This window comes from Solanum lycopersicum, chromosome 7 (assembly GCF_036512215.1).
Source record: "Solanum lycopersicum chromosome 7, SLM_r2.1".
NCBI lineage: Eukaryota > Viridiplantae > Streptophyta > Magnoliopsida > Solanales > Solanaceae > Solanum > Solanum lycopersicum.
In genome coordinates, this window is record NC_090806.1 from 42,270,448 (window position 1) to 42,291,878 (window position 21,431).

Here is a 21,431-nt window from a genome sequence, read left to right on the forward strand (position 1 = left end):
TTTGAAAGGTTTGCCTTGAAACGACCTTGTGTGTCTATGTATGTTTCGTCGAGTTTTAAGTGTTCATTTTGGATGAAACTCGTGTGGTAGGTATTAAACTCGTATACAAACATATTTGGGGTCGAAACATCAGGGTACGACTCCATGTAGGACCCACAAGAGGCCCTAAAGGAGGACCCTAACTTGTACCTCAACACTGTCTGGCATTGGAAGTCGACTGACCCAAACGACGGCCAGTCAACCAGGCAACGGCTCGTGGATGGAGAAAATAGGACTGCGGGTTGAAGAGTTTCAGGTGCAACCCATGAGACCCTTCGACGGGGCGTGGAAGAGACCACGGACCGTCGATGAAGATGTCAATGGTGTTGTCTGTTTCCTGCAAGCTTTCTATTAAGTTGAGGGGTGAAGTTGTAAATTCACCCCAAGCCCCTATAAGTGTTTGTATGGTTGTTTTTAGTGTTAATGGCTGTTTTAAGAGTATATCAGTCATTAAACTCTCATTATAATCCTTACACCTAAATCAAAATATATTCCCTCCAAAAGTTCCTCCAAAAACCTCCATGTGAGTTCAAGGTGAAGATGAAGCTTGAAGATGGTTCTTCAATGGAGTTTCTTCTTCAATTTTCATTCGGTTATTCTAATAAGGTATTGTAGTTCTTCATCTAAGTCTTGCTATAACCTTAGGGACAATTTCGAAGATGATTATCAAATATTTCAAAAAAAATGATAAAGTACAATTTCTACTCAATGTCTTGTTTTCTTGCAGAAATAATTTTAAAACTTGTATATGTGATGTTATTGATATTTAATTGATGTTTTCCAATGAAATTCTCAATGAACGCTTGACATACACAAATCTTTCAATTTGACTAAAATATGAGTTAAGTAATCTTGAGATTGATGAATTAATGTGTAGATTATTATGGGCTTCTGGTTCATGTATAGATTAGGATTAATTGGTTTATAGGCTTTTTCAATTTGATGAATTTAGTATTGAATATTCTTAGGTCTATTTGATATTAGTTTTATTGAATTGATATTTTCTTAAGGCTTGTGATTTTTATGTATTTTTCAATGGTCTATCTAATGATTAAATAATTGTATTTAATTGATATCTAAGTTGTATTATGTTGATGAGTATGTAATAAATTGACATAGTTTCTTTGATTTTTGATATAATTCTATTGAGTTGTTGGTTATGTCCTCGGGTAAGGGCCTTATGATATCGAATTGGATGTATTAGCCTTGGAGTCGAAGTGGTAAGATGGAGTGGGGTATGCTGCACTAATTCCTTTTAATTTATGTTAATTAGAATTAAATTTTGTTTTGATTGGTATGGTCCACTTACGGTGGCGGTTCTATGTGAATTGATGTGGCCTTGTCGGCATTAGTTAATGCACTATGATGATTATGACCTTGTCGGCACTACTTGAAGTACTATGATGTTTTGTGTAGTTGTTTTATGTGAATTATTATTATATGTATCTATTTATGAAGCAATGTGAAAGTATGTGTTCTTTCTATGTATGTTAGGAAATCATGTAGATTATGACTATGTGATTCTATGTGTAGTCTTAGGGTTGATGCATGGTTATTCCTACTTGACTATATGAGTCTTTAATAGTTATAGTGATGATGATATGGTAGTTTATAGGATGAATTAAGAATTATAATGGTTATTCCTATGCGCTTATAAAATGGCATGTAATACGTGTTAACGTGAAGTATGTGGTGTCTTGAGTTGATTCACTTGTGTTCTGTACTTGATGCTTATATGAATATGAATATGTGATGTCGTAACTTAGGATGCTAAAGTCTATTAGTCCTTAATGTATAAATGATATGTGAGACCTTTAATGATGTCAAGAGGCTACTTTATGTGAAACCTTCAACCTAGTGGTAAGGTTTTGTATGTTGAAGTCGAATGTCGTAATGGTATACTTAAAGTAATGAAATGATGGACTTAATGTTGATTTAATGGAACGGCATCATATCAAACCTTAGGAAATTCATCAAACGCTTCTTGTCACCATTGGAAGGTATTCCTAAGAGGACCTCTTTGGTAGGGTAAATGTGATTGGGTTATGAACTTGATATGGAACCCTTTTATGTGAACCTTTGATGTGAATTAATCTATAAGAACGAAGGCTAGCACCGAGTGATAATGGTTAGGGGAGTAGTTCTAGTTCAGTATGAGACTAGATTACCAAGCATGCCCTTCATATTTCTTAACCATGTACCTACATGGGATGTGTCCAAGTTCTACCCTTGGCAAATAGAACACCCTCCATTGGAGTAGGTTAGAACTCCGGATTCCATGAGTTTATACCATGGTCTATGTTGGTTATTTCCTATTCTCATAATATGGGATACCTACTAACATAAGAGGAGTTTTACGAAATTTAGGTCGTGGTATGGGACGCTATCTAGACATTGCATAATAGACTTTGAAGGTGTTAGTGAGAATCCCTAGGTCTTTTCAAAGACCATTACTTGAATGTACTTTATGTGTTGAGTTTATTTTAATGAACTAATGAATGTACTTATTTAAGTTAAGAAAGTATGTTAAATGAATTGGTACATGTGTAGAGTAATAAAAGGTTGTCTAGTTAAGGTATGAAGGGGACATAGGAATTGTCACTTCTTATATTACCTAGATTAGTCTTAAGAATGCCTCTAGTTAGGGAAGTTGATTGACTATGTAGACATGATCTAAGCCATATGTAGTATTAAGGATTACTTAGGTGATCTTGTATCGATCACTATTGACGTTATCTTCTTGATTTACTTAAGGTAGTCTTTTGATAAACTTTTGGAAGGAAAATGTCATATCATATATATATTAATGTATTAAGTGAGAATTATTCTATCATAGGAAGTCTATAAGATCTCTTAAGTGTGTGTTTAAGGGATGTATGGACTTTCGCATCACAACTCACTCAAGTGAACCGTAGAATTAGCATTGGTAGGAGGTTCTCATGTTCATATGTTTGATGTCTTGTAAATATTTGTTGATCTCATTATGGTTTCTCTTAAAAATATTTTAGGTGTGCTTAGAGAGGGTGTATCGGCGGTCTCTCTTTGTATTACTTAGAAGAGTCTTAGGATAGCTTCTAGTGAGGGACTTATATCTTTAAAAGGTGTGAAAAGTGAAGCCAAAAAACTTCACTGGAACTTTTAGTTGAGTTCACAGTACAGTGAAGTGAGTTCACTGGAAAGTGTTCCTAAAATGTGACTTTTTGCTTAAATAATTTATTATGTATTTCTAGGCTATAAAATGTTGTTCTTATGATTATAGTATGACGTGTTAATCAATAATCAAGAAAAGCATGCTATTTACTAAATGTCATTTTTTCATGGTTTTTTCATGGCTTCCATACTTAGTACATCTAATGTGCTAACGCCTTATTTTCCCTTTTTGACTAAACTGTAGGAAGTTGGAAGTCTTGATGTTCCATGGAGTATGGCTAGGTTTTCTAAGGTTTTAAAGATGATGTATTGGTAACTCCTCATCGATTCGAGGACAATATCCTCAAGTTTATTATGTCTTAGTATTTACTTTTATGTCAAGTATGGGAATAGTCCCAAGTATTATATACTCTAAATTTTAGATAGTTCAAGTAGATATTGTAAAGGTTTAATGTTATAAATGATAGTCTTCCGCTTGCGTATTGCTTATGTAACAGTTCTTTGTGCATGAAAATTTTTTAAATATTTACTCACTTTAGAGTGTTCATTATGCAATGAATGATACGAGAGGCTTAGATGAGACTTCTTGAAGTCTCAATTGCCGTGTGGCTACTAAAGGATGATCTAAAGTCTAGGGTATACTTGTGGGTCATGATGACATGCTAATTATGTGTTTTAAAGTATGCATGATTGAGTTGAAGTGATTTGGAAGTCAAACATAAAGGAACGATCAAGTCGTTTGATAACTAGTCACCAAAGGGGACTTATGTGTGTTTATGATCTTTCATGTGTTATATTGGATTATCAAGTCCTTATATGAATATTAATGATTTTTAAAGGAAGTATGTTGAGTTTCATGAAGTTTAAAGGCCAAATGTCCAAGACGTTCAAAATTTATCCCTTGAGATATGTGTGTGTTTGTCTTAAGTGTGCCTAGCATGTTTGGACATGTTACGAGTATTTGTTTTAGTGAAAATTAGGTGGAATATAATTGAATTTTTAAGGTTCATATTTACATTGGAAACATCTTTGTACGACTCCCCAAGGGACCTTCAAGAATCCTTCGAGAAGGACTCAAAACCTGTCGAGACACTGCCTTGTCAGTGTCAATTGACGGAGCCAAAGGACACCTCGTCAGTCCACCAACACCCCATCGACTGGGATGAATCTATGGAAATATAGAATTGTTAAGTCTTAAGTTTGTTTTCAAGCCTCAAACCCAAATGACGGCCTGCAGTACCGTTCGTCAATGGACCTATTGGGCGTCGTTTGTGCCCGTCGATGGTGCCCACAACTGCAGCCTGCACACTATTTCATTTAAAGGGTGAAGTTGAAATTCCCCCAACGTGCTAGCCTGAACCTAGTTTGTTTATTTGGTTATTTTCCGGTTTATTTAAGTGATAAAAAACCGTGAAAAACCCATTCCTAATTAAATTCACAAAACATTAGACTTTCCTCGCAAACCAAACTCTCTCTACAACCTCCATTGAAGGTGAATCTCAAGAACAGCTTGGAGATTTGATTTCCATGGGTTCTTCATCATGTTTTAGAGGTTTTTTATAAATTAAGTTATGGTGATCCTTCATCTCTAATTAATCTTCCATCTAGAGTGTCTTTCAATGTGTTTAATGCAAGTTCATGATCAAATCTCATTCCCCTTCAATCTACCCATGGGTTCTTTCTCAAAACATTTTTATGGAATAATCTCGATATATTTATGATAATGTATTTATTTTAATGTGGATTTCATTCCAATTGCATGATCAACCCATGTCTCATTCAACTCTCAAATTAGCCTATTCCTGGGCATTATGATCGTGATAGTATATTGATTCAATTATGATTCTATCATGTTGAATTGCTTTGATGTAATGTTTATATTTTATATTGATGATTAAATTTTTGTGAGTGATCCATGTTGATTAAGGTTTGATTATCCTATGTTCTTCCATTTTCCATGGATTCCTAATGTATCATGCTCACTGTAATCTCGAGTTTATGGCAATTATAGTAGGATTAAGTTTATGTTATGATTTCTTTAACTAATACCTTATGTTGATATTATTGATGAATTGTGGGTGTTAGTTAATCATGATCAAAGTAAAGGAGCCCTAGAGTTTCTTCTAGCCTATAGATTGGATGTTGTATTGTACATGATGTGATCTTTATTCTAGGGTAGATGAAGCCTGACTTAGACTTGATTATTCTTTCTTTAACTAATGCTATAGATTAATACTATTGATGAAATATGTTTGCTGATTAATGTATGTGAATTTTGTTAAAGATCTATGTCCTTCTACTTTCTAGTATATTGGTGATGTATTGTACTAGTCTGTAGCATTTGGCCTTGAAGGCAATTATACTATGAATATGTGTTGGTATTGATCACGTTGTGTGAATCCTATGCCTAATTCCCTATTCTAGCTTTGATCTAGGTTTTGTGGCTAATGTTATGGGCACCTAATTGTTATGCCATCTTTATGTATATATGATGCCTATGATGAGGTCCTATAATGTTATATGTGAATTTAAGTTAATACAGGTGCACAATTACTGGAGCTTACTGAAAGGATGTTGTAAGTCTTGAATAAATGTGTCTTATTCTATGTTATCCATTCTATGATGTTGTGTGAAGTACAATTCGCTACGATGACTTGAAAGGTGTACTAGTATGGGAAAGGGTATGGGACCTTGTCTATGCATTTCACATGTGTTCCTTGATAAGATAGTTCCTAGCTTTGTCTTCTAAGTACACGCATCGAAATGTATGGACATGTTATCAATATGATTTATATGCTAAGATTTTAAGTATATGATATGATGAAATATGAATGTGCATAGCGTCTTAAAGATTTAATATGAAAGGATTGCTCTTATAGTTACACATATATGCTTATGCATTTATAATTAATGTTAATAAAGGTGGGATCAACTGTACCCTAAACTATATATGTGCTTACATATGCAATGGCCATGTGAAATGGCTTCTAACATGATTTAGGTCGATCAACTCTAATCTGTGACCTATGAGCTAAGCATATGATGAGTCAATCTCCTAAAGCCTAGAAATTATAAGTAATGTTAAGAAATGTTTTTTTTGTAAGGGGGACTTATATTAGCGTCAATTCAACTTGACAATGAGGCGTGTTGGCTTTCCTTGGAGAAAGATTTATCATTAGGTTCTCATAAGGTGTTGACTTTCCTTGGAGTAACATTCACCTATTGTTTCACATGAGGTATTACCTTTCCTTGAGGAAGATTCGCCCATGGTTTCTCATGAGATAAGGATCCAATGCAATGATCATGTAGAGAGTTATGTACATCTCTTAGTTCCATAAACTATGCTTGCCACATAGGATATAGAAGGTAATTTCACTTAGTATGCTATCGTGTGTTAATGTTCTACCATGCCTAGGTAAGGACACCTTGCCTTGGGGTAAGTCTCTACAACACCAAATTCCCTGTAGCACCATTGTATTAGTGTTGGGTAAGGCTATAGTTTCCGTAGAGTAAAATAGACAGTGAAAGTAACTTAAGGACCCTACCAAGGATAACCTAAGGGTAGTTGCTTAGTGTAAGTGAGGGTATGGAAGTTAACCTATGCATTTCACAAGTAGCTCTTGAGGGATGTTCTAGGAATGTGTTCTAATGTATATGATAATGCTTATGTTCCTTGTGCATGAGCTTGTAGTATCTGTATACTTGTTATTAAGATGTGCATGATATGAGTCCAAATACATGTATATGATGTGGTCTCTTATTATATGCACTATGTAGGTCATATTGATTATGTGATGAAGGTCTTTCCTTGTTTGGATGATGTTGTCTTCACTTTCTTTGTTTATGTATGAATTAGATTTTAAGGATTTTGGTCTCATAATAGGTTTACTAATTATATGTGAGGTTATGGAGCTTCACATAAATATTAAATTAGTAGACTTAAATTGGGATTGTGAGTAAGGTCTCATAAAGTTCTATGTGAAGTGAAATTAGTATATGTGCAAAGTGAGTAGAGTTCATTGTAATGTCCTTATGGTTTTCACTTGAATGTGGCTTGTAGTTTTCTATACTTCTATGAGGGTATGTTTTGTCTTATGTAGATTGTATGTATGACTTCCTTGTGACCTAAAGGTGATACATTTCACCAAGTATCACTAATGGGATACTTGGAAGGTTGAAGAATTAAGAAGAAAACGATTCATTGTAAAAAGAAAATAAGCTCATTGCAATGTGAAAGTGCTTAGTGTAAAATTGTTCTAAATTGCCTTAAATGCATAGTATAATTTTATATTCTGTTTGACCATGAAATATGCCTATATGAATTATGTAAATGATATAATGCTTATTGTATAAAGGTTTTATGAAGGTTTTGTTAAAAATGCATGAAGTATGATTTCAAGAAAAATATCCTTTTAAATGAATGTTTTTGCATGGTTGTCATACTTAGTGTATTCTTGTACTAACTCCATTCTACTCTACCTTTTTACACAGCGTAGGTTATGTATACTCAGGGGATGTCATTAGATGATGAGGATCTATATATCTTAATTCCCAAGCTCAAGGAAAGGAATTCTTAAGTCAAAATATTTCCTATTTATGGTTTAATGTAAAGTCTCCTAATAATTCTACTTATGTTTTTTGTTGTAAAGGACGTGTCCCTAATGTACTATTATGATGCTTAATCTAGAATGACAAAATAAAGAGACTAGAGTCTAAATGTCTACTTATGATATTTTATATATACGAAGTGAAGTTTCTAGCATATGATGTTCTATGAAAAGTTTATGTTTTTCGCTAATTTACTTATGACAATACGATAAATGATAACTATAGGATTGTATAAGACCTCTGAGAGTTCATGTATGCCATGTTACTTCTATGGGGGTCTCCCCAATCGTGACAACTATGAACAAGACAAAGTGGTTTCAAAAATCCCCAATCATGAGGTTAACAGACCACAAAAGCCAGTTTACCATTCATATACCTAAGCCCAATCCAAATAGATATGTTGCTTTCTTTGTTTCTTCATCACTGGATTGCTCTCTTTTTTATCTGCAGAATGTTCAGCAAGCCAATCTAACCACAGGAAAGGCTAAGTACACTTGTGGAACATAGAATGTAATTGAAGTTTCTTCAGAAGAAATAAGTGGGATGACAGCACTCACAAGGTAAATGAACAAGAACTTATAATGAATTTTCTGATTAGAATCTCTACTATGAATCTATGACATTGTTGCATACTAATGAGACAGGAAATTCAATTCCCCTGTGAATGATATACACAAATTAACTAAGGCACAACTCCAAGTTATTTAAGGTCACAAATATCTAGAGGAATATAATTAATTCCAGTCTCATGAAAGTACTAACAAGGCAAATGAACAATAATTTATAATTTAATATTCACATTCACGTTAACGTTTACATTCACATTTACATTGACGTACACATTGATGTTCACGTTTACATTGATTTTTATATTGACATTGTACACCTTGAAAATCCAGGACGTGTCGTAAAGAATAACATATGTGTCATACGGTATAAAGTACTGTTTTAATTCAATTTTGATGAATATAGGTCATTTAGGAAGTTGAAGAACCAAAATATCCAAGAATGTCTGAGAAGTTGGTTCAAAAGGGTGTTAGCTTGCCTTAACTATTTTACTAAATCTTAGGAGACGAAAATGTAAAAGAATTTGTGGAAGGGTAAACAATAGGTGTTAGGGTTTGTTCATGGTTAAAACGTCTGGTACGACTCCCCAAGGACCAACCAAGGTTCTTGAGGAGAACCCTAGTGTTTAAAGAAACATTGCCTGGCATTGTGCATCGATGGGTCACAAGACGTCCCCTATGTGGACTGATAGGGCGTCCATGGAACCGTCGTCCCACACTTAGCCAATGCATGGAAGCCCCTTGCGTGCACAACCTTTGAACTCATCGACAGAATGCATGAAGAGAGGGGAAGGGTATGTTGCCTCACAGAAGACCTGTCATTCGGGGTCTTGTTTGTGAGGGTCTTGTTGTGTAGTTCAATAAGTCCTTCGGTCCAATGTTTGAATTACAAGTGAAATGAATTATTTAAGTCCCATACCCACAATGAATCCAGTAAGTAATTTAAGAGATTAAGGTAATGATTTAACTACAATTTGGGGAATGAAATCTTCATAAACCAATATTTAGTTACAATTCTTATTATTTTATTATTGGCCTAATATTAGAAGTCATTATAATCCAATATTATTTGGCTAAGATCCTTTGACAATTATATAAAGTCATTATAATCCAATTTATTTGGCGTTACCATTTTCATAACATAAGGATACATTATTACCTATGCCTTTATCTAGTTGTAAACATCATTTGTCATGATTTGAATACCCTTACAACAAGTCATTCATTACATCAAGCATTATTTAATACTTCATAATCCAGCTCTATTGCCAATGCCGAAAATAGGTGATTCACCGGTTAAAATTTATCTAGATATAAAGTGTTCACTCCACACCGAAAAGGAGTGGATCACGGCTATAGATCAGTGAGCTAAACATGAAATCTAGTGTCTACCCCACACCAAAAAGAGGTGATCTCATTGGTCAAGACTTATCATCCTTTTATTTACATTGATGAAATGTAAATTGTCCTAACATAACATCTTTTGTGTTAATGAGACTTGTCTCACACGTTCTAACACCTTCACTCATGATTATTTTTAACATAGAAGATTAGGTGTAATAGATGCTTGTCTCACGTATTTTAACACCTTATTATCATTACTTTATTAACATAGGCATCTTTAGTTATGTTATTACTCACGGTACTTGCTTACTTTCGTTTAGTAGCTTTGTATCATCATTTATTGATGATGAGCATTTAATTCTTTTAGAGAACGTAGGGACTTGTCCAAATGAATGACAAGCCCTTGGATATGGATTCATTGAATTACTTTAGCAGTGCTTGAGTTGTCATTTCATTCTTTTGGCTACATGTGATTGGCATAATATTAGTATTGACATAACCAATTGGGTGTAGATTACATAACCATCTTTATTGGCATAAGACAAAGTTACATTCATTCATAGTTAAGTTATTATACCGTATTCATTAGCCAATATTTTAATTATTTAAAGATTACATTATAGATAATTTCATTCATTATCTTATACAATGTATTGTTAGCCATATCATTGGCATAAGGCAAACATGCACTCCAACGTGATTTTATTGAGATCTTTTAAACAAATCTTAGATTATGATTTTTGGTATAACATTATTAGCTATTTTGGATAGAATCATATTAACACTGTTATAAACATAACATCTTCATAAATCACATTAATATTAACTATGGATTGAGACGTCACACATCACACTTAACGTTTTCGAACATCATTTAGCATGGCATTCTTTAATTCACTTAATAACACTTAACAACATACAAATACAATTCATAGATTCATTCAACATTATTTAATCAATAACTCTACAAATTAAAATCAGCCAGCACCACATGATCAAGACTAATCTATACAACATAGAAATCGTATCTATGATACTAGAGAAAAGGAATGTTCGACGAGAACATTGGAAAAAAGCCCTAGTTTTAGAATCATATGTATTACAACATTCAAAAGTTACCTTGGAGAATTAATTCCTGGAGTTAAACCCATACCTAAGTATAAATTAATCTACAAATACCACCTTGAATGAAAACATGGAGAAACCTTGAAATTGCCAAGAACATCTATGAAATTCCTACCTCTTTGTTTCGTTCATTTTAGTGTTGTGTTCTCTTATTGTTTGATCATGAGTTCGAGGTTTAGTAACTGATATTGACTCATTAAACTAAGGCTTAATAAGTTAATTAAAAAATAAATTAATTAATTACAAAAAAGCCTCTCCTAGATACACAACACTCAGTCAAATCTAAAAAAATTTCGTAACTATTTCATTTGTCCCTTTAAGTAAATTAATTGAAAGTTTTATTTAATTAATTAAGGAACATATGGTAATTCCTAAAGTAATCCTAAGTCATTGAACCATAACTAACCCTTTTGGACCATTTTAGGTTGAGTACTAGGATGTTTGTTTAGTTATACTAGATTAGTGTAAGAGTTTCTTTTTGAACCCTTTAAATTATTTAATTAAATGGATAATTTAATTAATTAAGTGTCCTAGTGTAATAACTAAAGTAACCTTAAGTAATTGGAACAATAATCAACCCTTTTGGACAATCCTATGGTATGTACTGGGATGTTTTTTTACTAGTTACTAGTTAGTGTAAGGATTTCATTCTGACCATTTTAATTAATTAATTAAATTTCTGATTTAATTTATTAGATGACCTAGGTTAATTACCAAAGTAACCTTAATTTGTTAGGAAAATAACTAACCCTTTGAACCATCCTAGGTTAGGTACTAGGTTGTTTTTTTTCTTGTCTTAACGAAAATCTAGAAATTGCTTTGTGATTTCAGTCTTGTCCTTTTAAATTAATTAATTATGATTCTAAATTAGTTAATTAAGTAACCTAAGGTATTTAATAAAGTATACCTAAGTTTTTAGGACCATAACCAACCTTTTGGACCATCCTAGGTAAGGTACTAGGTTGTCTCTTTAACTAGTTACTCGGTTAGTGTCACCCGATTAAGTCTTAGGTTGTCGGGATCACTAATTAATTTATTTCGGTTGGTTGTAGGTTTGTTATCTTGTAAGGGCAGTAGGTTAGAGACTAGAACTTGTTAGAGAGCTGGTCCCTACATTGATGAAACAATATGCACGCCTGCCCCCCCCCCCCCAAAAAAACAAGCTTAACCAATTTCGATTAGGGTTGTCCCCTCTTGGCCGATTCTCCTCCATGTAATTTCCTAACTTACAATTATTTATGCTTCATTTTTGAATGTTTACTTACTGTCCCAAGGATCTTCACTATGTCCATGGGCACTACTTAATCTACATGATTATTATAAATGATCATGTGCTATGGTACCTAGGGTTGACACTTTGATTCCTTGTACCTAATTTGTGATTTAATGTAAATAGCATTTGATGCTAGTGTCTTAATTGCAAGTACATTTCTTGAAGAAGCTTGTAATACTTAGAAGATTTGCCAACACCCTTTTAAGCCAATATTTTCTACTATGCCCATAATTTTCCAATATGCCTAATATTTCTAAATATTGGACATTGGGATGGTTATTTACCCCCAATACCTATTCTTAAAACGTAATAGTTCCTTCACTAGACGGGTATATTTTATGGAATGTTATATTATTTTCTCATTCAGTACATTCGTCCCCGAATGACACTAAACATCATCTTACATCAAGGAGGGTAATTTTCGAAAACACCATAACATACTTGAGACCTTACTCTTTGCGAATTTCTAATTCATACTTACCCTGCATAATGCAAATTACTCAAGCTTATCTGAAGCTTCATATTTGAGAATGAGGAACTTCCTTCTTAGTGGCACTTAAATTATTGCACATCAAAACTCATGCCACACATAATCATTCTTATGCTATACAAAAAAGCAAAATGAATGCAAAACATGAACTCATCTTAACTCATAAAGTGCAAGTATAAAGTACACGATTATGGGCATACAACACCAAAATCGACCAATGAACTAAAAACATAGAGTTTCTTAACAAAACCAGACTTAGAAGAGTATATCTAACTTCAAGAACTGAACAAGTGAGGTAACGGGATCTCATATAGACCTTCGCCTCCCATGGTGCTCCCTCAACAAGGTGGTTCCCCCACAATACTCTTATGGAGGCAAAATCCTTATTCCTATACGTTTCACTTTGTGATATAAAATATCAATGGGAACCTCTTTGTAAGAAAGGTTCTCATCGAATCCTAACCCCTTAGATACAATCTTAATGGACTTAAGATTTGAAACTATTTGGATTATTGAATTTGAATCACACCCTTCCCGTTCCAGCTCTAACTCGTTTGGAAACTGAAACATTACTACCCTATTTAAACAGTCTATGGTAGCATAACACTTATGGAGCCAATTCATAAACTAAATTATATCAAGGTCAAGCATGGTTAATTCTATTAAGTTACCATAGGTGATTTTATCAGGAATAGTTATGGACAATCTCTAAGTACTCTTGCGGCTCTAATATTCTCTTCTCTTGCAAAGGATAGAACTTGCGTCTGGCGCCTTAGACCACTCGGCCATCTTGACCTTTATCTTGCACCATACCTAAGACACATACTTGAGCTTGTATGAAGCCAACTCAACCTTCTAATCTTTATTAAAACCCATAGAAGGCATTACACCCTACCATGCACTCACCTCTATGCAAACGATAACACTTACGGCATACTCCAACAGCTGGGGTTTGAGGAGGAGCTTGATTTCCCATAACAGTTGCTTCTCCAACTCTCCTCCATAAGTTTCTTCTTGTGTTCACGAACACACAAGAAGAAAATTACACCCTAGAATGATACAAAATGTCAAATCTCTAGACAGCACGACAAAGATTTGAAAAAAGGAAGTTTCTTAACATCACTTATTGTCTAAGTCATGATTGTGGCGCGCTTCACAACCATAAGTTAGAAACTAAATAATGTGGTTGCTTTGAGATTGTATTCCTATGTAATTTAACCTCATGGTTTGAAACAACGGTTGTCACAACCTAGATTCTGGAATTCCAATCACAACTGGCATCATTTACCTCTTAGAGGTCGTAGACAAGACTCTTCTTGCATTCATCACATTCATCAAGTTAACTTTGCGGAATATTTAAAGCTATTTAAATGTATGAAGTATACATAGACTTCATATAATTATTAACTAGTTACATCATATACTAAGATCAAAGTAAAGAACAACCATCTACCATTAAAGAACCAATTCGCAACAAAAGATGAATATAGTATAATAAGTTGCTAAAACGTCCTTACATTCAAAAGCTTCAAAAATAAAAGTATGATATAAACACTAGGGACACCAGCCACTAGCTATGTCTACTACTAGGCTAGACTAAAACTGTAGCGTCCTCAAAATCTACAGGACCTACCAAATAGTCTGAAGAACGTTGATGTCCCAACTGCTGCAATGAGACTACAATCTTCTCTCTAACATGAACCTATAAAAATAGTAAATTGCATAGGGTTAGTACACCCCTTATACTAAGTATGGGCGTATGCACAGATACACACATGTCTATGCTTGATCAAAGAAAACTCTTCCTAAATAATATGCCATTTTTGGAATGTATAATCACTAAGCTTTCAAAAATCATTAGTTGTGAATTTTCAAAACAATATGATGTCTTTTAATGCATTTAAAGCACATAGCTCATTGTCTATATGATAGAATACATTAGTATCATCAATATATTTTAGAACAACTCAGGCGAAGATTTGATATTTTGATCCTCTTGAACTCGAGAGCTCCTCTTTGTATACTTTGTTTATTTTTCCTTCTTTTTCTTCTTCATGTTGTGTAGTTCAATAATTCCTTTGGTTCTATGTTTTACTTACAAGTGCAATGGTTCATTGTAGTCCCATACCCACAATGAATAAAGTAAGTTATTCAGGAGATTAAGGAAATAATTTAACTACAATTTGGGGCATGAAACCTTCATAAGCCAATCTTTAGTGACTATTCCTATTATTGTAATATTTGACTAATATAAGAAGTCATTATAAGTCAATCATATTTGTCTAAGATCCTTTGCCAGTAATATAAAGTAAATATAAGTCATTTTATTTTGCTTTATCATTTTCATAACATGAGGATTGATTATTAGCTATGCCCTTTTCTTATTGTAAACTTCATTGGACATGATTTGACTACCCTTACGAAAAGTCATTTCGTTACATCAAATATTCATTAATACTTCATAAGCCTGTCTTTATTGGCTATGTCACTTATTTCATTATTTTCATTTTAGGGAAGTTATAAAGTTTTGAGTTGCTATTATGTTTCTAGTCCCCTTTATAAGCATTATATAAGAATTCATTATATGCCAATTTTTATTTGGCTTTGCCCATTATTTGCTGAATCTTCATTGGTAGGCAATTGACATTCTTAAGCTCTTACTTTCATAGCTCACTTTGAACATACATTCCATCATCTATCTTTCTTGCTTTCATATAGACATCTTTGGAAGTAAGATCATGCGAGCTAATATGAAATCCAGTGTATTCCCCACACCGAAAAGAGGTGATTCACCAGTAAAAATTGATCTAGATATTGTGATCTACTCATGAAATATAGTTTCTACCCCACAATGAAAGGGGTGATTCCCGGATAAGGATAATCCATATAAAGTGTTCAATCCAAACCGAAAAGGAGTGGCTCTTGACTATAGTTAACTAAGAACATGTTTTGAGCATTAAACCGAATAGATCATGTCAGATAAACATAAAATCCAGTTGCCCATACCAAAAAGAGGTGATGTCAATGACCAAGGAGAGATCGGAACATACCTAGCTCTCTTAGGTGGACTAGAGGCTAGTTCTGATGTTGGCTAGACATAGTTCGAAGGCTAGGGACGTAAGGAGACTACTTATCCACCTCGATTGTAGCCTCGCCTCATGAGAATTACACGTGCAATCACGTGCTCATAACTATACTATTGGTGTTTTTCTCACTTTCATTATCTTATTATATTTTAGAGCTGACTCAAAAATTATGGAAGCTTGATTCTAGATTATGATGTACTTAATCTATTGATGACGTATCATCCTTTTCTTTACATTGATGAAATGTGAATTTTCCTTACATAACATCATTGGTGTTAATAAGACTTGTCTCACACGTTATAACACCTTCATTCGTGAGTATTTTTAACATAGTAGATTATGTGTAAGTGAGGTTTTTCTCACTTCTTTTAACACGTCATTTTGGTCACTGTCTTACCTTAGATATCTTTCGTTATGTTATTACTCACGTTACATTCTTACTTTTATTTAGTAGCTTCATATCATAGTTCACGGACGATGAGCATTTCATTCAATGAATTACATAAGTTCATTGTTCATTCTTTTAGAGCAAGTTGGGACTTGTCCCAATGAATGACATACCCTTGGATATGGATTCATTGAATTAGTTTAGTAGTGCTTGAGTTGTCATTTCATTCGTTTGGCTATATGTGATTGGCATAAGATTAGTATTGGCATAACCAATTGGGAATAAATTACATAACCATCTTTATTGGCATAAGACAAAGTTACATTCATTCATACTTAAGTTATTATACCTTATTCATTCGACCATATTTTAATTATTTAAAGAATACATTATAGCCATTTACATTTAACATTCTTAGACAATTTATTGTTAGGCATTTTAATCGTATAAGGCAAACATGCACTCCAACGTGATTTTATATAGATTTTTTAAACCAATCTTAGAATATGATTTTAGGCGTAACATTATTAGCCATTTTTTAAGCATCATATTAACACTGTAATGAACGTATCATCTTCATAAATCACGTTAATAGTAACTATGCATTGAGACGTCACACATCACACTTAATGTTTTCGAACATCATTTAGCATGACATCATTCTTTAATTCACTTAACAATACTTAACATCATACAAATACAACTCATAGGTTTATCATACATTATTTTATAAAGAACTTTGCACATTAATATCATCCAGCACCATATACCAACAATATGATCAAGACTAATATTTACAACATAGAAATCATAACAACGATACTAGGGCAAAGGAATGTTCGATATTAAGGTACCTAGGGTAACTAATAAAGTACCCCTAAGTCATTGGAACCATAACTAATATTTTTTGACCATCCTAGGTTAAGTACTAGGATGTTTGTTGAGTTATACTAGGTTAGTGTAAGAATTTCGGTATGATCCCTTTAAAATAATTAATTAAATTATTAATTTAATTAATTAAGGTAACTATGGTAATTAATAAAGTACGCCTAAGTCATTGTAACCATAATCTAATCTTTTGGACCATCTTAGGTTAGGTACTAGGATGTTTTTTGAATTAGTTAATAGATTAGTGTAAGGATTTCGTTTAGACCAGTTGAATTAATATATTAAATTGATAATTTAAGTAATTAGGTGACCTTGGGTAATAACTAAAGTAACCTTTAGTCGTTAGGACAATATCTAACCCTTTGAACAATATTAGGTTAAGTACTAGGTTGTCTTTTTCTTGTCTTAACCAAAATCTGGAAATTTCTTTGTCATTTCAATATTGTCCTCTAAATTTAATTAATTAAGATGATAAAATAATTAATTAATTATCCTAGTCTTATTACTAAAGTATCCCTAAGTTCTTAGGACCATAACAAACCTATTGGACCATCAAAGGTTAAGTACTAGGTTGTATCTTTAACTAGTTACTAAGTTAGTGTCACCCAGTTAAGCCTTAGGATATCAGGTGCACTAATTAGTTTGTTTTGGTTGGACCAAGGTTACTAAGATATATAGGTCAGTATTTTAGATTCTAGAAATAGTTCGAGAGCTCAGCCCGAAATGGTTGAACATATGTGCACGCTTGCCCCCCCCCCCTTACTACCCTAACCAATTTCGGTTAGGTTGATCCCCTCTTGGTCGATTCTCCCCCTTGTGCTTGCACATGGTCTTGCACATGGGTTTCTTGTAATTTCCTTACTAAGTATTATTTATGGTTCATTTGGGAGTGTTTACTTATTATCCCACGGATCCTGACTATGTCATTGGGCGCTGCTTAATCTAGATTATCATTTCAAATGATCATGTGCTATGGTACCTAGGCTTGACACATGGATGTCTTGTACCTAATTTGTGATTTAAAGGAAAATAATTTTTACTTAGGGTATTTAATGCCTTAAAATTTTATAGGTCCTTCGCTAAACGGGTATATTTTCGAGAATGTTACAGTTTTACAACGTCGGATTCCACACTTAGAACATGTGGTCTATGTCAGTTAAGGCAAGTGTTTCCTAAATTAAAATACATTAATGTATTATAAACTAACTAATTTGACTTGAGAGGTTTATCTTATGCTAGGTAGAGGTATAGGACTCTACCTATGCCTTGCACTAGTTGACTTTGATGGAAGCTTTAGGAAGTTGATATTATGTATGCATGTGATAATGATGAATAAGATGATAACATGTTGATGCTACAATGTAAATATATATATGTAATGATGATTATCCTTTTTATATTTGTATTTGGACTATATTGTTAAATTTGGACATTGGTTATGTTTCTTGTTAAGTTTACTTGGTTGAGCAAGGTTATGGGGCTTTGCTTGGTCCTTCTACTTGTTGGGTATAAGTATTCATGAGTAGTTGTCTTTCTTTTTATGATATGATTGATTCTAATTTATTCTTGTGATATTCTTCCTTCATGATAGGTTGTAGTAAATCATGGTTTCAAGTATGTTGGGATAAGTATTAATTGTTGAGATAGTAAGCATGTTTGGTTGGTTGATATGACTTCTTTGGCTTTGCACTAGGTCCTTAAACGGGTACAATGGAATATATTGACTAAAAGTTTCTTTTTATCATGTTTTGCTTGTATATGTGCATAAGGTCTCATACTTAATACATGTGGATTATTATCCCTATTTTCTTCCCTTTTACAAAACATTTTACGTTCCGATCGTTGAAGAGTTTCAAAGGAGACATTCTAGAAGGCTTGAATTCTTCATTTCATCCATGTGGAGTAGGTCTTAAACTTACGAGTGCCATGCCTCCATGTTGCTTACGGACTTGTTATGATCTTAAAGACTCTTTCATTTCTTTCCTTTTCAATTGAGTATTATACTATTGTAGAAATATATGTGGTCTTGATGGATTGATGTAAGAGATATGCCCATATTGTGATAATCGTTCAGATTTTATGAGATGAGACAATTTTTTAGACTGTTTTTCTATTTTATATATCTATATAAGCAATAAAACTAGAAGGCTATGCAACCTTTTTATATGAAGGGTCTATGTATACTTGATACGACTATATATTATTGTATATAGAGGTCTATGTAAACCTCCAAGTAGTTGTAATGGATGTTTTAAATTTTTCCGCATTTTTTAACGTATGAATGTAATGACATGAGACTTAAAGGCTAGTCTTAGTCATTTTAAAGGATGATGACGCTGGTTATGTCTAGGGAGTAAACCCATATGTAACAAACATTTTATCAGAGCATGAGGTTGAATATCGTTGAATTATGTCTCTTTCTCTACCACACCTATGTAGGTTTGTATTAATAATTGTGAAGCGCACCACACTTATGAGTGGGAACCTATATGATGTTTAGGAATCATTCTCTTTCTTGGAAACCTTATATCGTGCCACTAGAGTATACTTATGGTGTGTTTTTGCATCTAATCCTATTATTGAACTTATGGGAAGCAGGAACACTCGAAGGAACGCGACATAAAGACTTGAAGAGGAAAATGCCAATGCGGGAGCTCCTCTTCATGGTGAGAAAGTTCCTTCACTTGAAGAAGATGCTAATGCGGAGCAAGCACCAGTCAATCCTCCTCCTTTGACGGATGAGAATATAAGAACCGCTCTTTTTCAAATGGACCATGATATCACCACGCAATCACAAGCGGCCACGACTCAAGCCCAAGCTATGAAGGCCCAGGCACACTGGGAGGTTGTGCCCCATTCTCATCAACAAGTCACTACTATGACTTCTCATCTAAGGGATTTCACCCGAATGAACCCTCTTACTTTCTACGGGTCTAAGGTTGATGAAGACCCCCAAGAATTCATCGATTAAGTCTCTAAAATACTTTTGGCTATATGGTTTTTCACAAGTCTGAAGGGCGAGTTAGCCAATTTTCAACTAAAGGATGTGGCGCAAGCTTGGTATGTGCAATGGAGGGATAATATGCCATTGAATGGTCGTATGGTGACTTGGGCGATTCTTATGGCAGCTTTTCTAGATTGGTTATTTCCTAGGGAGATGAGGGAGGAAAAGGGGTTGAATTCATCAACCTTCGCCAAGTAGGAAGGAGTGCCATGAGTACTCTTTTGAATTCATAAAGTTATCTAAATATGCTCCTTCTTTTGTCTCCAATCCTAGACACCAAATGAGAGGTTTTGTGACGGAGGTGTCGTAGGACTTACAAGATGAGTTCCATTCGTCCATGTTATATGACAATATGAACATTTCCTATCTTATGGTGAATGCATAAAGGGTTGAGGATACAAGGGCTAAGAGAAAAGGTAGAGATGCTAAAAGACTAAAATCATTTGATGGAGGTTATTCAAAGAATAGGCTTGAAGTAAAAGACAAGCCTAGTTTTAAGAAATGAGTTTCAAATCAAGTCCCTTCCATGTTCCCAAAAGCAAGACGTGATAGGGTGTCTAACCCTAAATTCAAGAGTGTAAAGGTACTAAATCACCAAATGAGAAGCCTACATGTATTAGGTGTGGAAAGGGTCACTTTTTAAGTACTTGGTAGGAATGAGGAATTGCTTTAGTTATGGCAAGAGTGGTCACAAGGTGAAAGATTGTCCGAGTTTGAAGACTCAAGATAAGGGTATTGGTCAAGCTTAAGCAAGTGGTTCTAGTGATGCTCCAAAGAAGAACAACTTCTCTGCTCTCCGTTCTAGAGGTGAGAAAGAGACTTCTCCTAACGTGGTGATCGATATTTTGAAAGTCTTCTCTATTGATGTATATGCCTTACTTGATCCCGATGCTACTTTATCATTTGTTACACCTCTACTAGCTAATTTTTTTTATATTTTACCCGATATTTTGCATGATCTTTTATAGTGTCTACTCTAGTGGGTGAGTAGGTTGTTGCAAGAAGGGTGTATAGAAATTGTCTAATAATGTTTCCCAATAGAGTTTGTTATGTTGACCTAGCAGAACTCAATATGCTTGATTTTGATGTTATTTTGGGTATAGATTGGTTGCATGCATGTTTTTCCCCCATTGATTGTAGGACAAGAGTGGTGAGGTTTAACTTCCCTAATGAATCCGTTGTTGAGTTGAAAGGGGGAAATTCTATTCCTAGAGGTCGTATTATCTCCTGTATAAAAGCATGCAAAATGATCTCAAAAAGGCTGTTTATATCATATTGGAAGAGTCCAAGATTTAGCTCCTCCCATCGAGTTCATACCAGTAGTGAGTGAGTTTCTAGAGGTCTTTCCTAATGACCTTCTCGGTATTCCTCCCGAACAGGAAATTTATTTTGGCATTGATTTGTTAGCGGATACGAATCCCATATCAATTTCTCCTTCTTGGATGGCTCCGGCCAAATTGAAGGAGTTGA